General features: G+C 45.9%; 1 protein-coding gene across 3 annotated transcripts in view; it reads left to right on the plus strand.

Annotated features, from left to right (window-relative positions):
- LOC1279972 (protein limb expression 1 homolog) overlaps nt 1–12451 on the plus strand; it is a 30711-nt gene that overhangs the window by 12906 nt on the left and 5354 nt on the right. The window contains exon 1 of one of the 3 annotated variants that reach the window (XM_061657543.1): nt 9467–9571. The exons of 1 other annotated variant lie outside the window; for it this stretch is intronic. The gene's annotated coding sequence lies outside the window, so the exon portion shown is untranslated. Of the gene's footprint in view, nt 1–9466; nt 9572–9668; nt 9847–12451 lie in introns of those variants that run through there. One more of the 3 variants, XM_061657544.1, reaches the window with a different exon arrangement.

A 12451-nucleotide genomic window follows, 5' to 3' on the forward strand; every position in this document is an offset into this window, starting at 1 on the left:
GAAAGAAGTATTTTTGTTCCTCAATAGAAGCACTATTGAAATGCTGTATAGTACTTCATACTATATATCCCAATGTTTGGTATTTATTGTTTGAAGACTTAGTTTGCAACATTCGAACGATTCAGTGTGAAATTGCAATATTTTCGCTGTATTCACATGTACGACTCTAGAAATAATGGACTGATAATTATAATTTAATTAATTATTGCCTTGCTTGATAAGTAAAAAGTGGTTGAACATATGTATTAAAATGAATTCACCTATGCTCCCTAGTCAATGCATACATTATCTTGGTATTGATGCTTCAGTCTGCTTAGTGCCTTATTATTTATTGATCAACTTAAAAGTATCGTACCAATAATTATATAATTGTATCCAATCATATAATACAAGGATATTTTGCCATGATACAATAAGGTCACATAACCCATATTTAACTTATTTCAATTATGTCAAAAATGATGTTTTCCTTAGTCATAGCTCAAGCACAATAATCCAATACATCCTTACTGATTAGATGTAAAACTCAAACTTGTGATATGATAACTTGGGCACTTTTTTTTTATTCAGTAGGGACGGCTTTGCCGTATTGCTTATAACTTGGGCACTTAACCTTGGCATAATGTTTTAACACACAGATAAATATCGATTTCTCCTCATTCAAGTATGTATCAAAACTAATGTTGTTGAACTTCAAGAACAACATGTATTGATGTAATAAAATACACTACTAATTATTGTTCAAAATCTTAACTAATTGCATCAAAAAGGCTGGTAATCAGTACTGTACATTGACACATCGTAAGCATTAGAAAAAAGGGGTTCGTTTTGGTATTGCCATTCATTCGAAGCTTCCAGTAAAATGGAGTGCTTTTGCACTAAATACTATAAACCTGTGCCACAGCGACAACTCCCCTCACCCCCGCATGCTATAAACTAGTGCGATCGTGCACCCGTTTGCATGCGATCGACGCATGGGCTGCTGTGCACGCTCGGTACACTGGTGCCAACCGCGCTCACCGCGGCACACACACAAGGTGAGAAAAGAAAGAAACAGGATGGTGTCATTAATGTGGATCACGTTTGGACCCCTCGAATCTGGCTCTGTTAGGTCGGTTGAGACTGTAGAAACAAAGATATAACATGATCGCTTTTTTTAACCCTTCCCCACGCTCTGCGAATGTGCGACTGCGAAAAGCAGCAGAAACGCGACCCCGAGTGGCCACGGCCACAGTTGTAGGGCGCCTGTCCGTGCCAAAGCAGAGCTATTAAAATTTACCCGTTGTAACACATGCCGTTTGATATCGTTAATGAATCGCACTGTGTGCGGCACTGTGAGCGGGAGGCAGTTTGCGGCGATGGACAAGATATGAAAATTTGTCTTGGAAATTCCAATCGGAATTCGTTTCAAATTCATCCATTTTTTTATTTGAGATAATTTCTTTCATTGGGACCTTTTACGATACTATCCAGCTTTTTATATGGAGTTTGACAGTTGGCGGCTGAAATCATGTCAACACTCCATACAAAACCACACGCAAAACTAGCCGGCGATTTTCAGCCTAGATTATTTTAGCCTCAAGTATTATTTCAGATTCGAGTACCTGCTCGAAAAAAAAATCAAAGCAAAGACGTGTTTTCACTTATCCGAAGGTGCATTAAAGAGATCAGGTGGTAGAATCTCAAATTAATGTGTTTGTAGACCAGGTTGTCTCATAGCCTTTTTTATAACCAAATTTGAACGTCACTTTTTGACAGGACGGGTGAAATCTTTTGCCCAAACAGACTTTCTGATAAGTTGAGTTGAACAATACACAAAACAATCTTAAAATCTTCATTCAGAAGCAGAATTCAGAACCTTGGCATAAGCCCACTTGTATATTATACCCACTTTGATAGCTGCTCGAAAGCTGCTATACAACGCAAACAGCTGATAGGGTGAAATTCAAGCTTACGATCTTAAAAGTGAAAGGGCAGCATTAGTATATAAATACTATTTGATTCTGCTCTCTTTTATTTTGTCCATTCATTTGCGTTTCCCATTCCAATGTGCGAATGTGTATTAGTGCCATTTGTGCAACTGTTTCTTATATGCTTTTGCCCGAACCTAGCTGCTTGCCGTGGGAAGCATCGAAACGGGATATCTATAAGATAAGCTTTCCTAAACTCTTTGTTGATTCTTTCACTAACGCTGTTAGGCTAAAAGTCGTACTTCGGGCCGTATTTGTATGCCCATTATGCAGCGCGTGCTGGTGGGCACTAGCAGCGTAAACCACTTTCGTTTATTACGATTATCGGGCCCGGGAATGACTATTTTAGTCCGGGAAGCTTTTAGACTGTAAAGGAAATGATAAAATTTTACGTTTTGCGATTGTCAGGTGTACAAAGTAAGTTTTGCTTCCTTATCATAATTTAATTTTTTTTTTTGTTGGATAACAAAGGCAGTAAAATTTCACAAACACGTCTTTCGAAACAATACAACAAATTCCGACAGACACACAAAAATCCAGAGCAACAGCGAAAGGAACTATATTTACCTTTAAATATTTCACGACGACTAATCTAACGATGGCTCAATCAATTAGCTCACATCACATAGTAGCGGACTGCGTTGTTGGCGCTTTATTTGTTCTTCCTCACTCTGCGCTCGACGCTTGCACTCGAACTTCACCACTTTCCACGAATGCTGAGGGAGACACACACATACAACAGAAAGAAGAAGAAGAAAAAAATGAACGGTGTACAACAGAAGAAAGCATCTTCTAAAAACGCGCACATTATTTACCGACATCTTGTAGGGTCATCTCGGGCTCGTAACTCTCCTCTCGTCGGCGTTTGATTTCAATTTCCTAGGAAAAAGGTTAGGTCGGGAACAGGCCCTAGCATCACAAATAAATTATTCCCCCCGCCGATACGTATACATATATGGCCCACACAGGTTCGTTCGGCGTCATTAACATACTACCAATAATTAGAAAAACAAACAATATGCCACCAAGAGGCACAGGAACGAAACGCTGTGCGCGGAGGACCTCCACAGCGGTTTACATTCTTGCAGCGAGATGAATTGGTTCCCGGACAAACCGAAGCAACTAGACAGTGGAATATTTTAATGTTTTTTTTTTTTTTTTTTTTTTTGTGGTGAAAAGCAAGAATGAATAAAGAAACAATATGCCTTGAACAAATACTCGGTGTACAGGGTGGGCAAATAAAAGCCGATGGCGGGCTGTCTTGTACCGCTCAGTTGCAGGAACGCGGTAGAATAGTAGAAGGTGGTCAATAGTGGTGAGTGAGTGAACTGGACATTCTTGGGCAATACGTAATTTCTGATTTAACAAAAAAAAATTGGAACTAGCTGTTACTTGTAAGAATCGCACTACAAGAACATAGGAGAAGTTCGGCTGGTTGAGAGTTTGAGTATAAGGATTTTTAAAATATACCTTTGATAAAAAAAAAATACCTTTGATATTTACAACAATCCAGAAAGCGGTTGTTATAAGAGAATTATCAAGTCGTAGACAATGAAAAAAAGTCCATTTGATGTTGACAGTTAAAAGCTGTCATACATAGTAGAAATTGATGTATTATTTTTTAATTTCTTACTGCTAATCCTTTACATACACATTTATGCAGATTCCCCTACAAATCAAATATTTATGTCGTGTAAACGCCTGTTGAAATATAATAAAACATTATCGAACATTATTTTAGTTAAAATACACGATACAATATATTATTTTGACTCGTCAACTTGGGTTATAAATCATATATTGAATGATATTCGACTTACATCTTGCTTTGGGGCATTTTTGCGGTCCCAAATACAGTCGTATCTCAGGGCTCACCTGTAATAGACAATTAATTTTTAAGTTCTTAGGACTACTTAGGCGTTGAAAAATGGGTTAGGTAATTATACTGATAACGGCTTCTCTTCTATCGTTTAAGCCAGAAAGCTCAAATTTCAGTGGAGCAATATTCATCATTGGAGTTGTGGTGCAGTAACACATCCATGTGACATTAACGCTCCATAATGATATTTTTAACAATTTTAGTACAAACAAAGATGCATTTTTATTTTATTTGTTTGTTTCTGAAGTGAAATGGGTTTTGATACATTGCATAAATTTAAAAATATCGATTCATACAATAAGTACGTATTTTTGACTCAATATTAATGTTTCATCCAAAAAACTCCATTCATTCACGAGCTAATCTGATCGAGCATACAATGAGTCGGCGTTTGTTTACATATTTTTCAGACTAAAATAATGTAGGCTGAAAATCTGAGGCTAGCTTTGCGTGTGTTTTTGTGTGGAGTGTTGATATGATTTCTGCCGCCAAATGTCAAACTCCATGTAAAAAAGCTAGCTAGTATCGTAAAACCCTTCAATTTACTTTCTTAAAACTGTGACATGCAAGGGAAAACAAAAGTCTGCTATCATGTAAATGTACTAAACACGACAAAACTAGTCAAAAGTAGTAAGAAAAAGTATGTGATAGAGAAATAATTAATCTTGAAATGATGAATTCCATTACTTATAACTATTTAGAACATTCTGTCTACAACAACTAGTGACTTCAAAGAATTTGTGATTTTGATATTCCTTATTTTAGTTATATGCATCATAAATGTTTTAGTTTCATATAAAGTTTCTAAATCGAATGAAAAAATTATACGTAAAATAAAAAAGTCCTAAATTTTTCAATCATTTAATTGCCATCTTGTCGTATCTTTCATTAAATAAATAGAAACTTTTACACACGTTTAGCTGGCTGACATTTTCTATCGAATGTACCAGAACCACTAAAAAACGTGTTTAAGTTTAAGGCATTCCTTGCGAATTACAATCTCTACTATCCCACGAACCGCACCGTTGCTCCTCTCCAACGCCCCGACACAGTTTATTAGCTGCAACATGTAAAGCTATGCAACTGATCATTATTATACACGGGCGCATCTACTACTACCACCACTAACCGCCACCCTCTGGCAACCCCCCCTCGCCGAGCTACGTTACATTGGCCCGGTTCAATCTTAAAATAATTTTATAAAATAATTTCCGTTGAATTGTTCTTTCGCGTTGTTGGCAGTAATCGACCAGCACTAACGACACCGCTGCGTTAAAACGCTGCGCCAAGATTGCCAAGATTGCGATGCGTACGGTGCGTGTGTGTGTGTGTGTGTGTCGGTAACGTTTTGGGACGCTGACCCCCGCGCGCGAATATGTCAGGCCTCGATGCTCCTTGACACCGGGCCGACATTCTCGAAGCAAGCTTCTGTGCCCCGTCTCTGTTTTACATGATCGACACACCACCACCAGCAGCAACAACAAAAACAAAAGGGTTCCGAAACTGATCACAATAATTACACCCGTTGTCTCCATTTTCATTTTGGGCAATTTTTCGGAGCGATCGTCCCCCCCGTCCTCCCCCCCCTCCTCTCTTCGATCGCAAAAAAGGGAGCGTAAATGGGTTTCAATTCACCCGATTGAAACCTCCCGTCCCAGCTCTGAAGTGCGGTTTGAGACGGAATCGGTTTGGCCGGTGTTGTGCCCTTTTTTCTTCACCGTTCACCCTTTCCCATCGGCCCTTTGTGGGCCCGCTCCCTCCCCCCTGGGCGACGCGTGTTGCAGGACGGCCGGCGGGCGGCGCTATAGGTAAATTGCACCGTATTAAGAATGCTTGTGTGCATACCCACTCCCTTGCACCAGTACCGTACGCGCCGGAGCCGCGCCGGCATTATGGACGCGCAGCGTGTCCTCCCCTGCTTCCCCTTGCCTGCCTGCCTGCCTCGCCGTTTTGTTGATTCGCGTTCCGGCAGCCCTCGTTGCTGCTGCTGCTGCTGCTGCCGTTTTGGCCGCAGAGGAAACGTTGGCTGGCGTGAAGAAGAGTTTGAAAGTGATGAAAGTCCAGTGGATACGGTCCCTCCGGGCTGATAGGTTCGACGAACCGCCTGCGCCGCCGGGCCCCGTTGGCAAGATTAATGGAAGCGCAGTGCGCGCTGGTGCAACCCCGGGGACCCGCGGGGCTCATATGTTTACCCGAGGCAGGGGCCGGAAGAAGGGGAGGTGAGGGGGGGGGGGGATCTTTGCTCTTGGTGTCCCGCTTTTTCTCTCTCTCTCTCTTTCTCTTTGACTTCCCCGGGTTTTTCGCTCTTTGCTCATGTTCCAAGTGTGTGCGCGCGCGTGTGTGTGTGTGTGCGTTTCCACCAGGCTCTCCCGGTGGTGTGGTCCCCCTTAATTTTTGCGAAGGATCCGAAGGTCCGGTCCCAGCCGATTTGCAATCATCTTCTCTCCGCTATTTCATCCCCTCGCCATCCCCCCCACCACCCCATTCCCGCTCCAGGCCAGGGGGGGGGGGTCAGTGGCAGCGGTGCAAGCGAGAAACAAAAACAACGACAAAACATGAAACGAGAGACGATTGCCGTTCTGATGAAATATTCATCTAAAAAAGCAAGCGACGAACCCGCCGGAGGAGCGCGCGTTGGTGGGGGGGGGGGGGGGCGCGATGGAAACTTAACGAAACGGCATGCATAGAGAAAGAGAGCAAACGACAGCTCAACGATACGGTGGAAGAGCATGGGAAAAGCGCCAGCGGTTTTGGAGAGTGACTAAAATGCATATTCCCCCCCCCCTCCCCCGCCCCCCTCGTCCCCCGCTGGATAGTGTGTAAGTTTTTGAGAGGATAGCAAATATGTAAACCGAAGCGGACCGAGCAAACCCTCTATTGCGGTAACGGGTTGGGGCAGTGTACATACAGACACACACACACACACACACACATACTTTGCCAAGACAAAGCGAGACAGGGGATAGACACACACGCGCGTGCACACATTGGACCAGCAGCAGCAGCAGCGGCGGTTGCGGCGACGACGACGAACCCTTTCCTTCGATGCCCGCGCGTTCCCGTCAGGACAGTGGAAAAACGCGAAACGCGAGTGAATGCAGACGTGCAAAATATCATCGATAACCAGTACTATTAGCGACGATTAAATGGGAATGTCTTCTCGCTCTCGGGAGACACCGCGAAAGAATTCTTCGGTCGGTCGCCCGGTTTGACGGTTTTGCTTCCCTACCAGGGTTATATGTGCGCGCGCAAGAGAGAGCGAACGAGAGAGAGCGAGTGAGATGTGCGGGAGGAGCAGCAGGCGAGGAAGGCCGTACGCTGACAAACTTTCAAATTGGTAGCCGCACATCAATCGATTGAATCGGTCCTGGTTTATAAGACGATAGTGTGACGTTAACGTTCGCTGATTTTGTCTCCCTTTTGTGGCCCGAAACCCACCGCGCTTGTGGGGTACTTTGCGCCGTGGAGGAGATTGGGGGGGGGAGAGATTGCGGGTCCACCGTTTTTTTGCTTCCCCTGCCTTTTGTTGCCATTGTCTCGCGGGCTCGGTGCTAAGGGCCATGACAAAGTGCATTTAGCGCAGAAGGCGATGCAATAGAAGCAGAATGAGCAGAAGAGCGCTGGCGCAACCGCGCTACACATGATTATTTATGTTTTATTTTTATTATTTTTATTATTATTATTATTTTTTTTTTGAAGAAACAGATCAAGTTTAGTAAGCTTTTAATAAGCCGTAGTAGGTGAAACATAAAATATTTAATCAAAAATTTATACATTTTTAAGTAACATAAATACGATGTGAAATATTGACATTCTGCCAAAATATTATAAATTTCAATTATTGGTTTCCTTGAAAATTGCATAAAACAGTCCACACATTAAATGATATTTTTTTCAATTTACACTAAAGCTTTGCATATTGCCTCTTCACTCATAGCGCGATGAATCATCACTTCATAGCGCAATTGCATCCGCGCTAAGCGTCCTATTTGTTCCGGTAGCTAATTTCATGGCCACTACCGAAAGACGCCTTGTTCCGAACCGATATGGCCCATTATGCTCCCTTCCTAGCAGCTTCCATCAACACCACCACCACCACCACCGCCAGCCTATTCCGTGCTCATTGTAATCTGCCCTGAGGAAGAGTGTCGTGGCGGCCCATCATTCTGCTCTTTCTCTTCCATCTTCCTTGGCTATCCCCCAAATAATCATTCACATCGCTGCTACGCGAAGAACGCTTTTTCCCGCCCCCACCCTTTCCCATAGTCTCTATTATCTTTTCCCTTCCTTTCCTCTTCCTTCTTGGCACACACACACACACACACACACTTATGCCTCCCCGTCCGATAAGTTCCTAGTGCCAGCAGGAATAAATCACCATTTGCCCGGGAGCCCAATTTCGAATGGGGCGGGGGTTCGTCGCTTAAATCATTCGTTCTACACGGACCGCGCGCGACGACAAACGCGCGGTGCAGCCGCGCTTAAGTGAGCCGAAATTTCTCTACATTTTATGTCTCCTCTTTCATCGGGTTCGGGCTGCCCACCCGTTCGTTGGCCCTAATACCACACGGTTGGGCCTTATCATCGGTGTGCTGCAGCAGCAACACAACCACTTCGCGCGAGGGCAACATCGCATCCGTCCTATGCTCACAATGCGGCCGCGGCTCTCATGCTTTTTTCTTCTCATCTCATCTGGTCGCTCTCGATTTGCTCGCTCTTTGTTTTCGCTTTCTCTCTCTCTCGCTGTTGAGCAAGTTTCTCATTCTACAACTTTGCTCATTCTACTCATCTTACCACTGTGCAGGAGACCTGCGATCGATCCGCACGCACACAGGTGTATTGTGGGGCACAGCCGTAGATCTTTCTCCCGTCTTGCGTGCGTTTCTCGTTGATCTTTCCTTTTTTTGCTTCAGTGTGGCGCACAAGAAATCCCTCGAGCCCACACGCTCGGCTAGGGATTGGGAAACAAACAACGAAGAGGGAGCAACAAAAACAACACAACACAAAAAACCCACACCACTCTCTCAGCCTCGGCTCAGATCGGTCTGCACTTGCGAGAAGAGAGCAGCAGCAGCAGCAGCAGCAAAAAAAAGGTTCCCGTCTCGATCGTACGTAGATTTCAAAGGTCTTCCCTCTGTATGGGTGTGCGAGCACACACACACACACATGCACACAAACGGTTTCCCGTACCCAGATTACCACCGGACGCAGCAACAGCAAAGTCCCCCTCTCGGTCACCCTCTAGTCTGCCCTTTTGCCCTTGTTGCTTGAGTCGTGTGTGTGTGTGTTTTTTTCCTTCACCTCTACCCGATCGCAACAACAAAAAAACGGTGGCCCACGGACGGACGAACGAGTTCAAGAGAAAAGCGCCAGGGCAGCACGGTGCGGGAGGAAGCGAGACAGCACGCACACACACACACAAGCGCGCGCGCGCGCACACACAGCGCAACTCCGAAAGACGCCCCGTGAGAGTTGTCCGGGGCTGCCAAGGCGCTGGCGCTGCTTGGGCCTGCCCGCCGCCGCCCGCCGCCACTTGGGTGAGGAGGATGCTCACGCTGGGGGCTCACACGGCCCAGGCCAAACTATTCACACCCCTATCTCGCCCAAGAACCGGCCGCGCTCGCTCAGTGCGGTGCGCGCTTCGCCCGAGCGTATGCTTTTATGTTTCTCCACTTTTTAGGTTCTTTAGTCTTTTAACTATATCGTTGGAGCGTTGACGCGTGTAAGATTCGTCGCGATTTCGGCGTGATTTTCTGTTGCTGCTTGCGTTTTAACGGGCGGGGCGAAGAGGGGGGGTGGGGGGAGTGAGAGGGCACTTTCAGTGGGAGAGTGTGTTCGGTTTTTCCTGCCACGGGTTTTCACGGGGACTCCCGTCGGCCGGCCAGGACTGTTTGGTGTGAATCGATCGATCGCGGTGCGCGTTGTTTGTGTGGAAAAATCGTGTCCTCTCCGCGCTTTCCTTTCCGCCACGGCCGTGTGCGCCGTGCCGTTGTTACGGTACATTTACGGAGGGTTTTGGAAGTGTCAGTGCAGCAAAGGGAGCTTTTCATTTTTCTTGGTTTGGCTATCGTTGTTGCTGTTGCTGTTGCGAGAGTGGTGATGATGGTGATGGTGATGAGTAACCAGTTCGGCCAGTGATATCCGGATGGGGTGGACGCTCCCTCCAGTGTCCGTTTTTTTCCCCCAGACAGTGAGACAAACTTTCGTTGCGAGTGTAATTGTGTCTTGAAGCGTCTTGATGTGATTGCGTTTTTGGTTGTTTATAGTAGCAAAATCATAACAATTGTGAGTGTTTGTTGTTGTTGTTGTTGTTGTTGTTGCGGTTGCTGTGAATGATCATGATGTGATGCACTCAAGCAGTGGGCATAATCGCTTTCTCTGTCATGCTTTCGTGAACTCAATGCAACGCGTTTTGAAGAGAAAAAGGGATGAGTAGAAACAGCTATTTGGGGTGACATTTTATGAATTAATTCCAGCTCAAAGACAAACAGCATCAACTGTTTGAAGGCTCTTTCCGTTTTGCTTTTTAACTCCGGTTGTTCGGTGACAAAAAGACGACAATTTGCGGTTCTCATTTTATACACAAATTGAAGCGTACGATCGTACTGCAAATGGGGAAAAGCACACACACACAAAAGATATTGCAATAATAATCTCTTTGCGACGGCGTCTTTGAGCATAAGTTTTTGAACTTGGCCGTGTCCGTTTAAAAAGACAGAAGAAAAAGGCATAATGTATGCACGGGCACGGGGCAGCCTCCTCAGCCCTTGCGCAGTGTTGTGCAGGCAAAACCGCACCCCGCACACGATCGATGCATATCGACAATGTTGAAAAGAGGAAGAAGAAAAAAAACACAAAAAGGTGTACAAAGAGAAGCAAATAAAACAAGAAAACCAAACAAAAAAAAAGACACACCAAACGAGTACCACCGCAGCATACTTTATAAACACGGACGGCCAGCGACGTTTTGATGTGTGGTTGCAGTGTGTGTGTCTCTTTCTCCGTACTTAGCTTTGCTTGCCCTACACCGTTCGCGCACACACCGCATGCGTCTATCTCGCTCTGGCCCTTCGGTGCGCCTGTGCCATGATGTACAACACTTATGCAAAGCAGTTAATGCTTGCAAATAAATAAAAAAACACAGAGGGATGGGAAGCGCCCAGTGTGTGTGTGTGTGTGTACACGGCGACAACGGCCGCGGACAACGCAGCGAACGAGGAGAAGAATTCAATAAAATTAAAGTGACCATCTGCATGGAAATAAAATTTCCTACACTCACCAACCCACCTGCAAGTATATACATACATACATACAAGTGGTACACACACACACACACACACAGGAAGACAACCACATCAAGCCTGCAGTGCGACAAAACCGCAGCAACGAACAGCAAAAAAAAAGCAATCGCAGCAGCAGCAGCAGCAGCATCAACAGCATCAACAGCAGAGCATATACGGCGATCGCGAATCGCACGCCCACATGCACAACCGACACAACAGGCCACGGGGTACACGATGGAGCGAATGGGAGATGGGGAAGGACTGGCGTTGGACCCTGCTGCGGCGAAACCCGTCATCGAGGAGTATCGCCGTGTTCGCGAAATCTCCCGAAGAGAGCAGTGTTGTGTGCTCGCGGTGGAAGCTGCCAACCAAGGGGTCGGTGTTTGTTGCTGATTCACATTTTAACCGTTCCATTTTTACGGCCTCTTTCGCGAAGGCTCGCACAAGACGCCGTTAACGGCAGCACCAGCAGCAGCAGCAGCAGCAACATGGGCCAGCCAGGGCCAGGGTCCAAGCAGTTGGACCGTATAAAGAAGAAAAATGGCGAAAGAAAAATAGTTCAATGTGACAGATGGAAAGAGAGAGAGAGGTCCAGGGAGAGCGAAAGAGCAAGAGAGCAAAAGCAAGGAGAGCCAAGACGACGAACCGGGCCTGTAGATGGCCTGCAAAACCTTTTGCAAACACCATGGCGCTGCTGGGCCCCGGTTGGTGCGGTGCGAAAGAAAGCGAATGAACTGCCTTCTTTCTACCCGCGGCCACCGCCGCCGCCGCAGCCCCCGGAACCCCCCCCCCCCCCCTTCTCTTCGTGCGCTGGTGAAAGAATGAACCTGAACGAGAAAATATGAAAGCAGCAAAAGACGACGACCACGACGACCACAACGACGACGACAGCATAACAGCTACACAGTCGCGAACGCGGCCGCCAGAGTGAAGATTTCTTGCTGTTGCGAATTTAATTTATGTAAATACGCGTCGATATTTATATATAATTCAATTAGTAGTCGGCCGCGGACCGGAGAGCTGCTGGCTGACCTGAAGTGCAACGGTTCTGCTACATTGATGCGCTGTTTCAGTGTCGGAGCTTGAAACGCCGATTCAATTGTAGATCTGTTTTCTCTGCCGCTTGCGTACCCCTGGCTTGAACACCCCGTAAAAGTGACAGAAACGACGAATGTTGACCGCCCGGGTTCGTCGCTTTACGTCGGCGCGTTGAAGTCCTTTGTTTATTGCGCGCGCGCGCGCAAGAGCGGATGAACCATGTGCTCGCGCGCACGCCCTAACAGCCTGTCGGAAATAACGCCATAACACGCCGGTTCGGT

Source organism: Anopheles gambiae, chromosome 3 (genome assembly GCF_943734735.2).
Source record: "Anopheles gambiae chromosome 3, idAnoGambNW_F1_1, whole genome shotgun sequence".
NCBI lineage: Eukaryota > Metazoa > Arthropoda > Insecta > Diptera > Culicidae > Anopheles > Anopheles gambiae.